Here is a 22,209-nt window from a genome sequence, read left to right on the forward strand (position 1 = left end):
GGAAATAGTCTAAAAACTCTGATCAAAAAGAAGAGATTTCCAGATTGAAAGTAAGAGCCAGCTATATGTTTCTAAAAGAAACACACTTGAAAATAAAGTCTTCTTTTTTTGCTGTATTTTTGTCTGCTTTTTGTATTAGGGTGATGCTGGCCTCACAGAACAAAGAATAAAAAGATACAACAAAAAAAGAAGAGTACAGGCCAATATCTGTGAAACCCTCAAAAAATGTTAGCAGACAGAATACAGCAACACATGAAATGGGTTATATTCCATGATCAAGCAGGATTCATCCCAGGGATGCAGGGATAGTTCAATATATGCAAGTAAATAAATGTGATATACCACATCAGCAAAATCAAGGACAAAAACCATGTTATCTCAATAAATGAATAAAAAGCATTTGACAAAATTCAACATCCCCTCATAATAAAGACTCTCAGCAAATTACATGTAGAAGTAAAGTATCTCAAAACAATAAAAGCTATATATGACAAATCCACTGCCATTATCATCCTGAAAAGCTTTTAGCTTTTCCCTTAAGAACAGGAACAAAACAAGGATGACCACTCTCTCCACTCCTATTTAACTTAGTATTGGAAGTACTAGCCAAAGCAATCAGGTAAGAGAAAGAAATAAAGGGCATCCAGATGAGAAAAGATGAAGTCAAATTGTCCCTGTTTGCAGAGGACATGATCCTATATAAAAAAACCCTAAAAACTCTACAAACAAAACAAAACAAAACAAAACTCTAAGAGCTGATAAACGATTTAGGGGAAGCCACAGAATATAAAATCGATATATGAAAATCAGTAACATTCGTATACACCAAAATTGAACTAGCAGAAAAAGAAATCAAGAAAGCAAGCCCATTTATAATAGTTAACAAACAAACAAACAAACAAAAAACCTCGGAATCAATTTAACCAAAAAAGTGAAAGATCTCTACAATGAGAACTACAAATCACTACTGAAAGAAATTAAAGCAGACACACAAAAAAGGAAAGACATTCCATGCTCTTGGATTGTAAGAACACTGTAAAAATGTCCATAGCTATCTACAGACTCAATGCAATCCTGATCAAAATACCAATGACATTCTTCATAGGAAGAGAAAAAAATCTTAAAATTCATATGGAACAACAAAAGACCCTGAATAGCCAAAGCAATTCAGAGAAATAAACAGACAGACAGACAGACAAATAAACAAACAAACAAACAAACAAACAAATAAATATATAAATAAATAAAATAAAATAAAGCTAGAGGCATAATACTACCTGACTCAAATTTTATTACAAACCTATAGTAAACAAAACAGCATGGTACTGGCATAAAAACAGACACTTGGACCAATGGAACAGAATTGAAGACCCAGAAATCAACCCACATAACTACAGCCAACTAATCTTTAACAAAGACAATAAGAATGTACATTGGGGAAAAGACAGCCTCTCTAATATACAGTGCTAGGAAAACTGGACATCCATATGTATAAGAATGAAACTAGACCTGTATCTCTCACTGTATGCCAAAACCAACTCAAAATGGATCAAAGACTTAAATCTAAGACCTGAAATTATAAAACTCCTAAAAGAAAACAAAGGAGAAATACTTCAGGAAGTAGGACTGGGCAAAGTCTTTATGAATAAGACCCTAAAACCACAGGCAACAAAAGGAAAAATAAACAAATGGGATTATATCAAACTAAAGATCTTCTGCACAGCAAAAGAAATAATTAACAAGGAAAAAGGCAACCTACAGAATGGGAGAAAATATCTGCAAACTATGTACCTGACAAGGGATTAATGTCAAGAATATGCAAGGAACTCTAACAACTTAACAGTAAAAAAAAAAGTAACCCAATTACAAAATGGGCTAAGGAGCTGAATAGGCAATTCTTAAAAGAAGATATACAAATGGCTAACAGACACAAGAAAAAATGTTCAACATTATTCAGCATCACAAAAATGCAAATCGAAACCACATTGAGATATCATCTCACCCCAGTTAGACTGGCCATTATCAAAAAGACAGAGAATAACAAATGCTGGCAAGGATGCTGAGAAAGGGGGAGCCTCCTTCACTGTTGGTGGGGCTGTAAATTAGTGCAGCCATTATGAAAAATAATATGGAGTTTCCTCAAAAGTCTACAGATATAACTGCCATATGATCCAGCTATCCCACTGCTGGGTATATACCCAAACGAATGGAAATCATCATGTTGAAGGATTACCTGCATTCTCATGTTTATCTCAGCTCTATTTACAATAGCCAAGACCAACCAAAAAGTCCATCCAGGGATGCCTGGATGAGGGAACTGTGATATATATATATATATATATATATATATATACACACACACACACACAATGGAAAACTACTCTGCCATAAAAAAGAATGAAATCCTTCCATTTGCAGGAATACAGATGAAATTAGAGAAAATTATGTTAAGTGAAATAAGCCAAACACAGAAAAAGAAATACTGCATGCCCTCACTCATAAGTGGGATCTAAAAAACTAAATAAGAAAAAGAAAGAAAGATACAACAATCACAGTAATTTGTTGAATTTTCAAAAAGAGAAAACAGAACTGAGGTCATTCCCCAGAGGTGGAGAAGGAGGTGGAGGAGGGAGGTTAGTGAGAAATTGGTAAAGGACCACAAAAAATGATTACATTTTATAATGGTGAATATAGTAATTATTCTGATTTAAACATCACATATTGCACACAGATATTGATATTCAATGCTGCACCCCTCAGACATGTGCAATTAATATGTTCTGATACAAAAAAAATATAGAGAATTTAAAAATTGGGATGCAAAAAAAAAAAGTCACACAAAAGTAATAATTTATCTAAATATGGAGCATCCATAAAATATAAGGTTTTGATTAATTAAACACTTTATTGATTTTTTTATATGACTATTTACCATGGAATGAGCAAGTTCTATGAATTTGAGCCATAAAAGAGTACACCAAGTGAAGTTTCTTGGTTATATCTTTTTGATTTAAAACCCCTCTATAATGAATCATTAGCTATATCTCCTCTGGCAAGTTACTTAATCCCTCCACAGCTCAGGTTTTCCAACTAAAATATAATAGCAATAATAATAACTATCTCAGATGATTGCAGTGATACATTATATAAACTATTTGTATTTTTTGTGTGAAGCAATTATTATGTTATAAAAGCTTTTAATTTGTGCAATGTGGTCCACTTTCCACAAAGTTTTCACAAAGACGTTAAGGAAATTTCTCTGGTGTTTATGGAGAAATTGATGACACCTAAATCATAACAATTTTTTATTAGAAAGCAGAAGCTTGCATAAAAGACATAGAAGGATTTTTAATTCTGCACTGGCTTAAATCTCTGATACACTAGACCACCACCATATAATCAGTGAAGACATAGCCGTGAGATTTATTCATTTGGATATTTATAGAAGTTGCATTTATCTCTTTACTTTCTTCATTTCATTTCTAATTAAAAATTTTTTATGAATAAAATAAAGCCAAATTCACATTCTAATCATGTACTTTGTTATGGACTAAGTGTTTGTGCCCCTTCAAAATTTATTTGTTGAACCCTAACCCCAAGTGTGGCTATATTTGGAGATAGGCTATCTAAGGAAGTAATAAAGATTTAATGAGGTCGTAGGGTAGAACCCTGATCTGACAAAATTAGTATTCTTTCAAGGAGAGACACCAGAGAGTCCTTTCTCTCTCTTACTCTCCAAGTACATGCATGAGGAAAGGCTATGTGAAACAGTGAGATGGCAGCTGTCTGCAAGCGAAAAAGAAGACTCTCACCAGAAACTAAATTGTCCAGAACCTTGATTCTAGCCTTCTAGGCTCCAGAAATGTAAAAATAAATTTTTGTTGCTTAACCCACCCATTGTACAGTAATTTTGTTATTGAAGCCTCAGCTGACTAATACATATTTATTTTAAAGTTGTCAATATTCTAGTGGTTATTGATTAATTACCAGGAATAATATTGAAGCTGTTTTTAGAAAAATCAGAGTTCTAGAAGCCAATTCTTTCTGTGTTCCATTACTCTTATATTTTGCTCTAGGAAATACCAAGCAAATTAAAGAGCAAAACATTTTTTTCTAGGGTTCATTTTTTAAATCTCTTTATGCATCTTGCTCCCACCCTGAAAACAGAAGCTCATAAACATGAATAATTAATTTCCTATTGGTTTTAATTGTGTCATCTCCTGAATGACTTTAAAATATAACTTCATATGTTAATGCTATAGGAATAAAATCAGTGAGGACACCATATGCATGTGTAACAGAAAGTAGGGAAGTGATTTAGGAACATGAGAACTGCTGCATGAAGGAAGAAACTCAATGAGAATAAGCCTGTGGTGCCCATACATTTATACTAGGGGATTTCATGATGACAAGACATTACAGTTTCAAAGATACTTAAAGGTAGGGTGCCATTATATAAGCACCATTAGAACACATTTTATGAATTATACTAACTGCCCTGAAGTTACATGAGAAGACTCCAAGAAGGGAAAGTTCAACAACACAGCCATCAGTTTTTGTAGATCAATAATACAATCCATAAACAATAATTAAGGACCTACTATGAATTTAGATTTGGTATAGGCTGATACATAAACGGATTATGACAAGATGCCTTCTTTAGTGAAAATAATTTAGTTGGAACGATAAGAATCATACATATGCAACAGTATTGCATGTAAAGCTACATAAGAAGCTTATACTATTAAAATCAGTATTTTACTCATACCCCTCACACTGGATTTTCATAACATGATATGGGGATAGGACGAGAGCATAAAAGTCAAAAGAAGAGAATAATAGACTTAAGCAGCAAAGTACAGAAAACAAATTTCGAGTAGTGACTTATAAGTAAATGAGAACAAAATTATATAATTTTTATGTGTGGCTAATAAAGAAATTCAAGAGAAATTGGAGCTCTGTGAAAGCTATAAAAGCCAGAGAAGTCTTCACACCAGGAAGGCATTAGTAATGTTTGCTTAAACTCTATTTCTCACTACACAGATAATTACATATTTCTTTCCCCAAATTAGGCATGGCTGTATGACTAGTTCTGGCCAATGAATTGAGAGAGGAAGTGGTATATGTCACTTACAGGTGGGAGTGTATAAGAACTACATCTTCAAGCTCTTTGGTATCTTCCCCTGCCTCCATGATTACGGATTTATAAGAAATATGAAGGTACACCCAAATCAAGGCAACCTTGGATGCTGAGCCAACATCCGAAAGATAATAACCTTGGAATGACACACGGACCTTTGTGTGAGAGAGAAATAGCATCTTTGCACTCGAAGGCAACAGAGAGCTTCTAAAGCAACCAGGACTTGAGAAAACATAATTCTGAGAGAACAGGAGTTATACTGAAATTTGGTATGATATTCTGCAGCAGCCATTTCCTTCAGGACATGTTCCAATTCTAGAAACTCAGTAAAAGGATGAGAATTTCAGCAAAATTCCTGGGACATGGTCTTATACTGAGAAGTATAGAGAAAGAGATCTTGTAGCCATCTTTCAGATCTAAAAGAAAATAGATACTCGAAGCATCTGAATCAGAGCAGTTTTTGGATGCAGATCAGAGATACAGAGCACCCCAGGTTCTTGGTTGGAATATCTAGAAGGCTGTGATCTAGGACCAGAGGGCAACCAGGAAGAGTAGATACTTACCCAAAGTGTGGTACAACTTTTAGTCATTATGATCTTAACCTGGATTAAGGTAATGAGTTGTGGTTTCTTCCTAACAGAGGTATAGATGGACTCTTTATGTAGGAAGAAAAAAAAAATCACTCAGAGCCTACAGAATGCTATATATAAGGCCTGGCATTTAATAGAAATCATCCCACCCCTTGCATGAGAAAACAACAACTGATCTAAAGCCAAAAGAAAACAAAGAAATGAATAAACAAAATCACCTAGTAGATCTAGCCTGAAACTTTGAGGGACTGCTTTAAAATGGCTACAGTTAACACGTTCAAAAAATAGAGAAAATATGTAAAATGGGAATGAACATGGATGATAGCATCAGATAATTGAAATATACTAAAACAAATCCAGATGGACATTGTAGGACCAGAAAATGCAATAACCAAAAGTCAGTGCTCAATACATAAGACTCAAGAGCAAATTTGTTATAATAAAAGAGAATGTAAATAAGCTTGAAGACAGATCAGAAAAAAATCTGGATAGAAACACAGGTAAGTAAAAGATACAAATAGGGGAGGGAAAAAAGAGTGAGAGATAGGGATATATGAAACAGAGTAAAAACATCTCGCATGTTGTCAATTGAAGTCCCAGAAGGAGGGGGAAAAAAAGTGAAAGAGACTGAAACAATATTTGAGAAGATAGTGGCTCAAAATTTACCCAAATTCACAAGTAGACTCAAGAAGCTATACCAATATAAAGCAGGATAAATATAATGAAAACCAGAGGCAGAGAAAAAATATTTCTTTCCCAAGCAAAGAAAAAAATGTCGCCTTTAAAGGAACAAAAATAAAATTAAAAGCTAAATTTCAGAAATGTTGAAATCTGAAGCTAATGGATGATATCTTTACTGTGATTAATGAGAACAAATGCCAAACTAGAATTGTATACCTGGGAAAAACGTCCTTCAAAATAATAACATTTTCAGCTAAATGCAAGCTGAAAGCCTTCCACACCAGTTGCAAGTACATTTTATCTGTTGGTTTGTTTGTTTATTCATATTTTCATATTAACTGGATTACCCTGTTCTCTCCAGGGAAGTTGATGTACTGCAAAATAATTTATCTTTTGCAAAAGCAGAATTATAACGTTCTTATAAGTTGCTCAAACCATTTGAATTATATATAAATATTATTTTACAAACAAGAGTTTATTGTCAACGTCAAAGAACAGAATGTCTGCCATCAGAAGCATAATACAACTAATCTCAGTTGAAAGTGTCCAGGTAAAATGTTTCAACCAAATTTGTGAAAACAGAATTATGCAATTTTTTCATGAAATAAATTATTATGATAAAAGAAGGGATCATTATATTTTCATCATAAATTTGCCTTTCTTTCTACACAATATATATTATTTCTAAAAAATAAATGCACATACGTATTTAAGTAATTTGGTAAACAGTAACTAGTCACATTTGAAAGAAATGTAATTTTCAGAGTCCAAAATCTATTTAGAAAAAAAAAAAAAAGTGTTAGATTTCTACCACATATTATATGTGAAAGTAAATTTGAGATTAAAAAAAAACTCTGCTTTGTTAAGCACCTAAAATGTTTTGATAGGTTTTAGTGAAGCAAAACATAGCCTATCCTGAATTGAAAAAAGTAAAATTTTAATCTTTTGAGAGATTTGTTGCTGTTGTTGTAGATGTCATATGCAGTCATTCTATTCCTTAAGATTTAATTAAAATTGCTTTTCATACTTATGATTCATCTAACAGATGGCAATCATCCTTTCCAATATTTCTATAAATTATTGTATGATTTATATTTCTTTCAGTCATCTCAGGCTCTAGGTTTGCATGTATTCATAAGGGATATTGCTCTGTAGTTTTCCTGTCATGTTGTCTAGACTTTTTATCAGGGTAAGACTGTCCTCAGAAGTTGTGAAGTGTAATCTACACTTCTAGTTTTTGAAAGAGTTTGAGAGAGATTGGTATTAATTCTTCTTTAAATGTTTGGTAGAATTGACAAGTAAAATCATCTTGGACTTTTCTTTGTAAGAAATCTTTGATTTCTGATTCAATATCTTTATTTGTTACAGGTCTGCTAAGGTTTTATATTTCTTCTTGAGTCAGTCAAGTAATTTGTGTTTTTCTCAGAATTTGTTCATTATATCAAGGTTATCTAACTTTTGGTGTATTTGTTTATGGTATTCTCTTACAATCCTTTTATTTCTGTAATGTCAGTATATAAAGAAACTAAAATTCTGAATGCAAAGTTTAAATAAGTATGCTTTTTCATCAATATGAATGATTTTTCAAGGCTGTGTCTGAATATAGTATATATTCTAATACATATATTAAATTATCAAAACACAACTATCTTGCTGGAGGCTAATCTTCAGTATATTCTCAATATTTTTCTATCTCAAATCTTTTTTTACTTTTACAATTTCTGTTAATAACATCAGACTGAAAACATCGGCATTAGTTTTGCATTATCTTTCTTTATATCCTATAATCAATAAATTGTCAGGACCCCATTTCTCAGTACCATTATTCTATTTAAGAGTCCATTGAAGTAGCTTGCCAGCTAAAGGTTCTGCCCCCAGACTCTTCTCCACCTAACATTCCAAAAATTTTTAAACTTTTCTCTCTTTTATCCCAAAGTCATATTATCCGAATTTTATTAGACAATAAAACAAAATTATTTGCTGTTTCACAAATTTTATGATGTGTCTATGTCTACCCCAAATGTCCTTTTCACCAATAAAATCTAAATTATTTTTATCATTTATCCACTTACAAATTCCACTTCTTTAGGGGAGCTTTTTCTCTTACTCGAAACCTTTTTACCTCTATACTGAATGTTTTTACTACAATACTTTATCCTAGGCATTCTTTGATTGCAGTCTTGATGTATGTATAAACATTAGGCTTCCTGGAAAATCTTTTGAGGGCAGTGATTGGCCTTTTTTATCTTTGTATGTACCTTTCCAAATGTTTTGTATAAATTTGCCACTCAGAAAATATTTGTTATATTTGTTAAATTAAGTATCTAATGTAAATTGCTTATCAAAATCTGACAGCATGCCATTTATTAAATTTATCATGTTTCATATATGTAGTCACCAGAGACTCTAATAATCATGAATATCCCCAATTATTGCTATTCTGTTACAGAAAAGAGGCAAATAGCAGTTATTTTAGAAAAGTGTTAAATATATATTTTTTGTGTGTAGAAATGCCAAAGGAACTTCCCAGTGAGCAATTCAACAATATAAGATGGAAAATATAATAATTTCTCTTTTTACTTTATTCAAAAGAAATCCTGTATTTACAGATCAGCTGGCTATAATTTCATGGAAATCTTCATAAATATATGCATATCTTGAGGCTGAAATATGATTCCTTTATAAAAGTTCATTAAATAAGAAGTTATACTGTAATCAAAATTTTATTTACTCTACGATCAAGGTTATTTTGTTACTTTTCCTTGTCTTCCAAATCACAATACACAGATATTTATCTGCTGGCTTTTAGTCAAATGATTGTAAATGAGCATTGAGGGAATATTTTTCTTCAGATTCCTTGAATGAATTTTTGTTAGGCTGTGAGCCAAGCCATTCTTACTTCTTTAATATTCTTAGTAATTACTCCACACAGTGCTATTATTGTTCTACTTTTGGAGTAAGGAGCAGAGACTGATTAATTACCTCCCATTTTATTTGTCAGGTTTCAGCACTAATACAAAATATATTACTAGTCTTGGAGGGTGGGTCATTTTTTAAGGGCTCTCTGTCAAGTCTTATTGTGCATGAGTAGATACGACTCATCACTTCTGTAGTCCGCTCTTCACTGAGTTGGACCAGAACACTAAGTCTCTGGTGACAGTTCCATCATGTGTTGACTGTGCAGTGTCATTCTAACTTTTGTAATCACACTATGAGTTTTCTCAAGAACTTTTATAGCTATTATGCTACTCATTTGATTCTCAGCATACTCAGTGAGGCGGACGAAGTGAGTATGACCATCTTCTCCTCTGTATGAGAAAACTGAAACCCAGAAAGGTTAAATAAGTTACATAAGTTTAGTGGCAGATACCAGTTCTCCTCACATCTAGCTCTCTCCTATTTTTATAATGTTATACCTCTGTCCTTTACTGACCATAATATTCCTGGACAAAAATGGTACCAAGTCTTCTATGTAGTTGTTTTTATACTACCTCAAAGAAATGCTAGAAAACAATGTTCATTTAAGCAAATACAATGAACGCAGAAGAAAATAACTTAAATGTCATCTAAGCTTGTATAGATTTTGTTTCATGCAGAATCAGTGTACTAAGATATCAATCATTTTTTTTATTAATACTTTTTATCACCATAATTGAATGGGACCTTCAGTCCCATGTATCAAAGCACGTGTGTATCGAAAATGACACCAAGAATGTTGAAGAACTAGTGAAAAGAACTAGTGAAAAGCTTATAGCGTAATCTATATGGGCAAATTTATTTTCCTTACCTTCATTAACCAACTTCTAATGAACTTTAAATAAGTTACTTATTTTTAACTTTAAGGCAAAGTATATTTCAAACTAAAAGGAAGAGTTCAAGATAAAAGGAAGAGTTATGTGTGGTATTCAAATTACTCAAACTGTAACTTTTGATCCCACTTCCTGGTATCGTGGCCTAAGTGCACACTCATTTTAATAAATTTATATTTTAAAGACTCTTATAACATAATATTTTAGTTGTATAATTCTGATCATTTTAAAACTGACTAGAAAAACTAAATATATGAAAATATGATCCAAATGATGATAAATTTTGAGAAGTTTAGCATTTTGCCACATGTCAGAACTTAGTAGAAACAAAGTTCCATCATAGACCGCATATTAGAGCGTAGAGCGTGCTTCCAAGTATCCCGGAGTAAATGGCTTAGTAGATATCTAAACAGTTGAATCTTTACTCTCTCATGCAGAGAGCTTAACAAATTGAAATTAACTTTTTAGATATATTATTTTTTCAGATAAATCTCACTCAGGTTGATGATGTTTCATAAGCAATTCTCATCCAGAGAACAGGTTGGAATTTAGTGTTACTGCTGTATTTTTAAAACTTTCTCATCACCTTCTCCTTGAATTGAAATGATCTTTATCCATACTTTTTTCTCTTTAGGGAATTTGATGGTGTAGACAATAGCAATATCATCACAGGTGTTCCTTCATGGGGAAAGACAGCTGTTTTCACTTACGAGTAGTATTTACCATGAAGAAATTAATTCAAACAGATGCAATCTAATTAAGAGATTACAAGACATCTTCCCACCTCCCCGTCTCCCACTCCTAAATACACACATCTCACAGATTACTAGACATAAATTTCTAAACTGACTTCAAGGTTTTTAAGTGTTTATCTTTATTTACAATAAATATATTTATAAATTATAGTCAAAGGTATTTTCTTATTACAAGTTTAAAATAAAGAGATTTCATTTACTTGTTCTCCATAGGGATCTTCTTTTACTTCTCCAGGTCTTTATTTGACCAAAATTCTGTCCTCTTTAAATTCAAATTGAATCATTTTCTGTTGGGGACAATGAGGCTTTTGGATATTGCTTATTACGATGCCTCCATCACTCACCATCCCCATAATGCTCTGTTTGCCTAAGGCAGAACTTTTGAATAGCAACCTATTGGCCCTTAGGGAAACTTGCCTATTATCTCACAAAGATACATCTGGATGATTCTTGTCACTTGCTTATTTACAAATTTTAAGGTTTTTGTTTGTGTGTGTGTTTGTTTGTTTGCTACAGCCCTTCATTCACTGTGTGTTCTCTAGTCTGCATTGCAGGGATAGGAAGCCTCCAGACTACATTCCCAAACTCCATTGTTGCCTGGCCTCCTCTTAGGTTTGCTAAGATGAGACAAGTCAGAAAGAAAGAAGAGGTCACATTTTGTTTCTAGAAGTGGCAATCCCATTCAGCATTCAAACACTTGCTGCTCAGGGCCTATCCAGTAGTTCTGGTTCTGGAATTGGACTCTGATTGATACAGCACTTACTATAGTAAGTTGACTCAGGGAATTAATCGTTAAAGATGGCAATCTAGGGTGAGTTTTCTGACTTAGCTTGAACATGGTAATAACTTCATTTCCAGTGGAAAATGGGATAATGGCACTGTATACAGTAACAGAACAGTTACTGAATTTATGAAATGAGATACCTATTGAAAACAAGGCTTTGGGACATCAGTTGATTGCTGCAATTGACTATTGTGTGGGAAAGATAATTATAAATCCTGTATTTGATTTGTTAATCCATTCCAAATTATTTTTTGTATACAGTATAAGACAAGGGTCCAATTTTATTATTTTGCATATAGATTTCCAGTTTCCCAGCATTATTTATTGAAGAGACTCTCCTTTCCCATTATATGTTCCTAGTACCCTTGTCCAAGATTAGATGGCCATATACTCATATGTGTGTATTTACTTCTAAGTTTTCCATTTTGTTCCACTGGTCTGAATATCTTTTATGCTAGTACCATACTCTTTTGGTTACCATAACTTTGTAATATAGTTTGAAATCTGTGAGTGTAATGCCTCCAGCTTAGTTCTTCTTTCTAACGATTGCTTTAACTATTCAGGGGGTTCCATACAAATTTTAGAATTTGCTTTTTGAGTTTTGTTTTTATTTCTGTGAAAAATGACATTAGAATTTTGATAGGAATTGCATCAAATATATATATATATATATATATATATATATATATATATCACTTTTGGTAGTGAGGAAATTCTAACAATATTAATTCTTCCAATCCATGAACATGAAATATCTTTTTATTTATGTGATCACTTTCTTTCATCAATGTTTCAGTTTTCACTGTACAGATCTTTCACATTTACTTGCTTTCTAAGTGTTTTATTATTTTTGATGTTATTGTAAGCAAAATTGATTTCTTAGTGTCTTTTTCAGATACTTCATTGTTAGTGTATAGAGAAACACTACTGATTTATGTTGACTTGACATCTTGCCACTTCACTGAATTTATTTATTAGTTTCAACAGTTTATTTGGTGGAGTACTTAGGGTTCTCTCTATGTAGTACTATGTCATCTATAAACAAAAATGATCTAACTTCTCTCTTTCCAAATTGGATGCCTTTTATTTCTTTTTCTAGCCTAATTGCTCTGGTTAGGACTTCCAGTACTATGCTGAATAGAAGTAGTGAAAATGATCACAATTGTCTACTTCCTGATGTTAGAGGAAAAGCTTTCAACTTTTCACAGTTGAGTATGATGTTAACTGTGGACTTGTGATATATGGTCTTTATTGTGTTAAGGTATTTTCTCTCTTTACCTAATTTTTTGAGAATTTTTATTCACAGAGAATGTTGAATTTTGTCAAATCCTTTTTCTGAATCTAACAAGATGATCATATGATCTGAAACCATAAAACTCCTAGAAGAAAACACAGGGGAAAGGCTCCTAGACATTGGTCTTGGCAATGATTATTTTGGTTATGACACCAAAAACATAGGCAGCAAAACCAAAAACAAACAAGTGGTACTACATTAAACCAAAAAGCTTCTGCACAGTGAAGGAAATAATCAATAAAACAAAAAGGCAACATACAGAATGGGAGAAAATATTTGCAAAACAACTATCTGGTAAAGGATTAATACCCAAAATATGTAAGAACTTATCAAGCTTGCCTTTTAGCTCAGTTGTTTAAAGAGTAGTTTTGGTAATACCAAGGTCCAGGGTTCAAACTTACGCAAGTCAACAGCAAATAAATAAATAAATAATTTAAAAAGTACAAGGGGCTTAAAGAATAGACATTTTTTCCAAAGGAAACATAAAAAATGCCAACAGGTACATTAAAAAGTGCTCAACATCACTAGCTACCAGGGAAGTACATATTAAAAGCACAATGAGGTATGTCCTCATGCCTGTTAGGATGGCTATTATCAAAAGATCAGAAAATAGGAAGCATTGGAGAGGTTTTGGAGAAAAGAGAACCCTTCTACACCGTTGGTATGAATGTCAATCGGTATAGTCATTATATAGAAGTGTATGGAGCTTCCTAAAAATACTAAAAATAGAACTATCATATGATCCAGAAATCCCACTTCTGGGATTTAAAAAGAAATGAAATCATTATCTTGAAGAGTTATCGGTACTCCTATGTTCATTGCAACGTTATTAACTATAGCCAAGATATGGAAACAACCTAAGTGTCTGCTGATGGATAAATGGATAAAGAAAATGTGGTATACATTATGTGTTTGATTGTCATTCAGCCTTAAAGAAGAAAGAAATCCTGCTATTTGTGACACCCTGAAGGAACCTGGAGGGCAAACAAGCCAGATGCAGAAATACATATATTATCTCACTTATATGTGGAACCTAAAAAGTTGATCTCATAGAAGTAGAGAGTAAAACAGTGGTTGTCAGGGGCTGGGGGCATGGAGAAAATGGGGACATGCTGGACAAGGATACAAACTTTCAGTTATAAGATGAATAAGTTCTGGGGATCTAATGTATAGCATGGTCACCATAGTTAATAACACTGTATTGTTTACTTGAAATTTGATTACAGAGCAGTTTTAAGTGTCCCCACAACACAACGACGACAACAACAACAACAACAACACACACACACACACACACACACACACACACACAATTTCTCTTAATCCACACCTATGGTCTCATACTGCATTCTCTCTAACTATATCACCAAGAAAGAAAATACTTGGGCATGGTTTAGACATGATTCTGTATGATGTTCTGACAGATATTGAAGGGCATTGTTTTATCTTTACCATAGTAATTTGAGATGACACTGAAAGACGGTAAAAGGAAATTCTTCAAATAGGCATATATTCACCCAATGCATCTTGTGTACTTTGTTTGAATGGAGAAATGGCCAGAGATATATGTAAGTCTGTACTAAATTTGGGGCATGGCTCATGATTTCAGCAGATGGTCAAAGTATGGAAATAACATGATTAGAAGATGCCAAAAGAAGTTTGGTAGGAGACGCATGGATATATCTTTCACAATGAGCATGAAGTATAGGATATCTGTGTCTCATGTGAATCATCTCTAGACAGAACCCATTGCTGAGGAGGGATTCAGAAGGCAGTGGACAAGGTAACTATCCTGTGGATTTCAGTTAATCTCTTTCCTCAGACACCTGACTTCTTGCTCAATGAGCTCATCTACAATGTGTCCATGGCAGTGAGGATGAGGAAGTTATGCTTGACCTAAAAAAGATGGGCTTTCCTGTATTGAGGCTAATTTGTTTCTTGCCCTGCTGAGTGTCCAGCCTATCAGAGAAGAAAATTCCATGGGCCCCCAGTTTATCACCATTCTCAATAGGGATCAGCCAAACACTTGAAAGCAGGTTGTTAAGTCAAGACTCCTTCAATCATCAATGGGAAAGGAATTTGTTCTTACTGGTTTAGACACTAATTCCTGCTACGGACTTTCCTTTTTTCCCCACAGACACTTTAGCCACACTACCACTCGTGGATCTATGTAATGCCATGAAATATATTCAATGAATAATGTTCTTTACATCATCTCTTCTGGACAAATAATTCACTTTAGAACAAAACAACTGTAGCCATAAACTCATTGCAGTTGGTCTAACCAATAATAAACATATTGGTCTAATCAAGTAATTGGTTACTCAGAAGCAGTTAGCTTTATCAAATGTTAAAAAAGTCTATAAAAGCCTTTAAATATTTTGTTGCCAGTTCCCATCACCTCCAACACTACTACTAATATCACTAACACAAACAAACAAGCTGATATTTTGACTAAATATCCTGCAATTTATTTAGCTGTAAACCTCTTGGAGTATCAGTTAGTATGTGCACAACTATATCAACTTGTGTTTTCTATGATACATTCAAATATACTCCTTTTTTGTAATTTATTTTTACTACAAACAATACAATTTTCTGGGAATTGTGGTTCTTGTAAGTTAATCAATAAGGTGGCAAGACGAGTTTATACAGTAATACATAAGCCGTTGAAACAAAGAACCTAACAAGTAAATAATTACTGAGTTTATACCAGAACCTTACTAATGTTTCAGAGCATGGACACCTACATACAATTAATTATAGAATTGTTAAGTGTTCTCTACATTTGTGTGGTACGTTAAAAGAAGCTCATTAGCAGAGCCTATGTTAGGCATCACTGTGCAAAAACTATTTCAGAATATATGGAGAGTGCCTATGAAATAACCTGATCCAAAGTAAGTGGGCTTTCTCACACCAAAGATTTAGAAACTTCATTTTAGCATTAAAAATATCTAAATAGAAAAGTATTTTATAATCAGAAGTTAAAATTTTTAATAATTTCTACCCCTCAGAAACAATGAAGAACGTTAATTACTAAATACCCTTTTTGTAGCAATCAGCTATATAAATGACTGCATTTCAGGAGAGTCAGGGTCCTAATGTTTTAATTAGTGTTTCTATTGCTCACAAGGCAGTATGCCAGTGTCAGTAAAATAAATTATACAACCAGCAGCTAGCTTTATCAATGTAGAAAAATTGAAAGTCTGAGGTCTGTACAATATAGATTATGGGCACTAGGGTATGATTATGTGATGACAATTCCTTAATACTTCAAGTTGCTGATTTAGGATCTTAGATGAAAAATCTAAAGCAATATGTCTAATTCATCCAAGTGTGGACTTTGTTACCAAGAAACAAAAGTTGAAGGGTCCAAAATCTAGTCTGCCACCTGCTAAGCCAAATATGTCATTGGTATGCCAAACATTTTGTACATAATTTAAGAGTTTCCAAATTACAGAATATTGACTTCAGTGGTCATATCTCTTAATTTCCTACAAAATATACACAACCATACATGTGTTGTACAAAAACTCCTGTTTGTGATACAACCTTCTTTAAACTGTACTATCCTTTGTCTTAAATTACTGGAAGTAAATGCAGCTATCAGACTCACAGTGGTGGTTAAGTCTGCCATCTGTTCAATTTCTAGGCTGTGCTGAAAATAAATGGTAATCCAATCATCATTTTATATTTTTTGCAAAGGACTTACATGGAAAAGCTTGATTTCTGAGTTAGTATAAAGACCTCTTGTGAGGAAGAATTCAATAGAAAGCACTCCATCTCTAGCTTTGATATTTCATTATGCAAAATGCAAATAGGTTTAAGTTATTTATTAACATACGTAAACAAGTAGATACTTGTTCAGTAATGTAAAGTCAGGGACAGTTTTTCAAATAGTACCTTATATTGCTTATATAGTTCTTCTTAATCAATACTGACTTCTGCTTTGGGATCAATCAGATTTATCTTTGCATCATTTTAGAATACTTAAATAATAATTAAACCTTGGTTCCACAGCCTCCTCACATTTTATTCTCCCCACAAAGGTGTTCATTTTTTCTCCATGTTATTAATCTGTGAAAATAGGCTGTTGAAAAATCTCATAATTTTCTTAATTGGGAGGGGTGGAATGTTACCATGAGGTAATAGTACTCCGTCAACATTATTAACATTGTTATTAATAAGACCAGTTATTCAGAATCTTCCTTTTCTTCTAATTGTTCTAATTAAATTGAATTTCATTGAATTCTACAACTCTACATCTTACAAAATTAGTGTCAGAATTGCAGATTGTTCCAATTAGCATTAAGGAATCAGGTAGCTGGGATTCTGGCTTTATTTCTACTTGCATTGATATTGGTCAAATTACATAAACGTTGTGGATGGACATTATGTATTTTCTGTTGGAAATAGAAGTAGTTTTCATGCTCCCTCTCTTATAGGGAATATGAATGTAATAGAAACTCAAGTTTTCATGCTATGCATAAAAATAATTCACTATATTTGCAGTATTGTACACTTCAGATTAACATGAGAAAATGCATACTGATTTATTTATATGCACGTGAACATGGCAGTCCCGCAAATACAAGACTCAAAGAAAAGCCAGATGACTGAAGTTTCTATACCAACCTGTGGCTATCAAAAGAACAGGGGCTTAGGACTTCTCGGGGGTTTGGAGAAGTGGCAATGCAAGTTACAGAAGGGTAAGGGGAGAAAAGTATGGCAAGCAAAGACTGTCTTGTTAGATAAAATCTCTCAGGTAATCTCGGAGCTGCCTTCAGAAAGAATAAATGGTAGCCAGTGGTAAAAGTTTCTCTGTCATACTTTTAGTCTCTTTTTCCTGTGAGTTAAGGTTTTCCTAGATCTGGGTAAGGCAGATAAAGGAGTCTCGGGGAAAGCCTGTGCATCCACTGTTTATTTCACTAATGTAGATTTCCTCTACAGGTACAAATCTCCACTACAAAAAGGCAGCTTTTCAGAGCTATTCCTGTGTCTGCAGCCCCTCTGAATAGCATATTGAAATATGCCAAGGATGTATATTTTGAAGTTCCATATTCTGGTTTTCTTTAGGTGTTAGGATCTAGTGAAAATAGGTAATTTTTATTGAATACTTTCCATGAAATAGCTACAATTTGAATCATTTAAGTGTATTAACTTATTTAATAAGAATCTTGCTTTGTAGTAATACAAAAAGTAAAACACTAAATACTATAGTGCAAATTTGCCATTATTCTGATTTTCAATCTGGAGATGTTATTGTTTTGTCTCCTGTTTTTAGACTTAATGGATTTCAAAGTAGAAACACAATAAATTGTTCTTCATTTTGAAAACAGCAATAACTACGTTTGGGATTATGTAATATAAACGTTCAACAAGGATTGTTCAATTTGATTGATAGGAATCACTGTGCTTGACTGTGATGTGGACACTGTATATGTGCAAAATGTTTGAAATGAGAACACTGCTAAATGACCATTCAACAACACATCAAGAAGTAGTTGATTTTTACAGATTAATTGTAAAGATTAGAAGAAACTTAAGTAATGAGTTTTCTTTACTCATGCTAATAAAAAGTTCCTCTTTTTCCTTCCCCACACCAAATTTGGATAAGTCATATTAAAACACTATAAAAATCAAAAGTCTTTCTTTTCAGTATCCATTGTTACCCACTCTTACAAATATTGAGTCCCCAAAGCTAAACAATTAAAAATTATTTCTAACCTTTTTCATATTCTGGCCATTTTATTGATTATTTATTATATCTTGTAACTCACCCTGGGATTGAGAGAAGAACGACTGATTCTTTGGAAGGTAGTTTGTACCTACTTGAAACCAAACAAAATCTTATAGACAAGTGATTGATTTACTAAAGCTAAAATTTAGTAAATTATGAGGGCAGATCTTTCATAATTTATTAAATTATGTCTTAAACAGCAATAACTAGACCTCTTTGTCTCTGAGGCATGATAGTCCTGTATCAGCTAAAGTCCAGTTTAAGAATCAATAATACATTATTTTATGAATATAAAATATATACTCATTGTAGAAAACTTGAAAAGTTGGAATACATATACAGTACAAAAATATAAACCACCTATACAATGATCCGTTAGGGAAAATTAATATCTTTCCTTCCCATCTTGGGTTTCTGGATGAGGTCCCTATAACAAAAGACAGATTAAGAAGAGAAAACCATATAAATATACTTAACATGTGATACATTAGCCTTCATAAGGAAATGAGGAATCAAAGAAACAGGTAAACCTGTGTATTTTTTTATGCTAGGTTTGATGAAAAAATGGATGGTCCTGGAGAAGCATGATTGGATAAAAAATACTTTCTAAGTGTAATAGATTGAGGGGATGGAGCAAGCTCTGTTTATTCGGATTCTTCTCTGTGACTGTGTTGTCAGAGATAAGCGTGTTCCTTTTCTCTGTGTACAGGGAGGGCACCTCTCAGGTGAAGGTCTTATGACCTGCTTCAGAAGGTCAGAAAATCCTTCCTAGGTTTTATGTCCTGTTTCAGAGGAGAAGGACAGAAAGAATATAAAACAGACTTTCCTGTTTCTGTGGTTTTCTCAAATAACAAGGTGCCATATTTTGGGGTAGTATGTACTAAACCCCATTCAATCAACATTTGAAGTCAAACCTGTTAAATATTGATGTGATTTTTTTCCCCCACAATCTGCATTAACAACTAGGTACATAGATAAATAGATACTAATTTTGATTAACTAATAACTATCTATGCATAAATATTAGCAAATGATTACATGTGTCGAGGGGAACCAGAATATACTCCTCTGAAACATGCCTCTTAGGTATATGGATTATTTTGAGCTAAAGGCCATTGAAAAGCAGCAGACATAGGAATAGTTCTAAAAAACAGGGCACAAGTTGTCCTTTTGTACACAAAATTTACATTTATAAAGATAATTTACACTTGTAGAGATGTCTCCCTTGTTGTACCAGGAAGAGGAGGACATTTAACAGCTCTTATCAGTGTACAAGGCACCAACTTAAATCTGCATAACAAACCTTATTAAGAAACCCTTGTTTGCCATACTTTTCCCAGTCACCTTCCCATGACTTGCCTCCCTTGCTCAGAACCCCAAAATTCTTTCTCCTTTAGCCTGAACATTATAGAAGCCTAAGTTCTAAATATCCCTTTGGGTTACTCATCTCTGGGTATTCCCATGTGTTACCTGTGTAATGAACATGCTAATAATCTTTCTTTTTACTCTTGTTAATCTGTCTTTGGCCAGTCTAATTAACAGGGTTCCAGCTGGAGAATTTTAAATGCATAGAGAAAGAGATTTTTCCTCCCATGCAGTGTGTGTTTATATATATATGTATATGCATGTGCATATGTGTGACTATATTATTTTACAAAATTATGCTAGACCTCTCTCAAGATTTTAATCCTATTTTTTTTTTTTTTGGAAAACATAAATGTGAATTATGAGAAAAAGGAAGGTTATGGAACTGAATACTAACAGCCAAGTAATAAAATTATAGGTATCCCTTGATTTTATTGTTACGTGACTTTGAAAACTTTACTGCATGAGCTCTGGGGATAGTGATGACAATAATCTGTAGTGGAAAATTTTCCAGGAGTGCCACGTAGGTCACACATCCTCTAAGAAAACCTGTGAACATTTCATGCTTATACAACTTATATTTATATTTACAAATTGAGAATGCAGCTTAAGTCACATCTACTGAAATATGAAGGGTTTGTTTCTAGACGAGTTTCACGATAATACCAACTTGAATGTCTAATAATACCTTCTTATTTATACACTTATAATAGTCACAATAGCCCCCTGAGTTAGGTAGGGTAGATTCTCTAACCCTCACTTTTAAAGGTTGAATGAATAGAGGTTTGCATTGGAAAATAAATACTTTTTAAATTAAATATCATCTTTGGTAAATGGACATGAGTTAGCTCATATATTTGCATTCCTTCCATCCCTAGATTCCATTCAAATAGTAGAAAATAAAGAGAAAACATAAAGACCCACAAAGAAGCTGACCAGTTAGCTCAGCTGGTTAGAGCCTGATGATGATAACATCAAAGTCTGGGGTTTGATACCTGTAACAGCCAGCAATCAAACAAACAAACAAAAACATGAAAAAACTCACAATGGTATTGATAATAAAGAAGTAGACAGTAGAAGTGGATAAATTAGAGAAAATGTTAGAAAAAATGAAAGAAAATAGAAGAAGAGGAATAAATGATTAATTAGAAACTAGTAGCCTTTAATATAAGACCCTTGCTAATAAGACAATTGGTAAGAAGTAAGCAAATTTATTCTTAAAGTCCCTAATGAATCTTAAGATTTGGGGTTACGAAGTGTAGTGGATTGAATTATGTGCCTCCAAAATTCACTGAAGCTTGAATTGTGTCCCCCAAGTTTTATATATTGTCGGGCCTTAAAAACTAATACCACCTTAAGTGACATTACAAGCGGCGCCATTATGGGCCCACAAGGGCGTATTAACGTGGCAGCCTAAGATGGCGCCAGGAGGAAGTAGGGTGGGAGTGTCTGCAGGAACCTTGCCTTAGCCCTTATTGGCCAAATACGTGCTTCTGCGCTCGTGAACACTGCGTGATTGCAATAGCTAGGCATTGAGACAGGATGCATGCTCTCGTAACCTTTAAGCTGATCGGAGGATATAAAAACCTCCCTTTCCCAATTGCCTTTAAAAGCAAGTGCTTGTGTGATAATAAACGGAACTGCTCGACAGAACCCCCGCCATGTCTGAGTGTCCTTTAACGGGCTGGTTGGGGCCGGTGGCTGTGCTCACCTCTCTTCACGGCTCTCTTCTCCCGTCTCCTTCCAAGGGGACCGGAGGGAAAGAGGAATCCGGGCAATTCGCTCGCCCACCAAAAGGGACACCTAGGGAAAGACTGATAACGAAACAGGGGGAAGTCTCTGCACTTCTCTGCCCTGTTGCTTCCCTTTGTCCCTTCCTCGTGGGGCAACATGTGAGGCGTGTGTGGAAAGAGTGACGAGACAGCCTGCAAGGCTCTAAAGTACATTTTAAAAAGCAGAGGCCTAGAAATATCTGACTCCACGGTCACCAATGCCTGGCGTCATGTGGTGCAGGTAGCCCCTTGAGCAGCTTCGTCCAACTTGTTCTCATA

The sequence above is a fragment of the Cynocephalus volans genome, chromosome 14, assembly GCF_027409185.1.
Source record: "Cynocephalus volans isolate mCynVol1 chromosome 14, mCynVol1.pri, whole genome shotgun sequence".
NCBI lineage: Eukaryota > Metazoa > Chordata > Mammalia > Dermoptera > Cynocephalidae > Cynocephalus > Cynocephalus volans.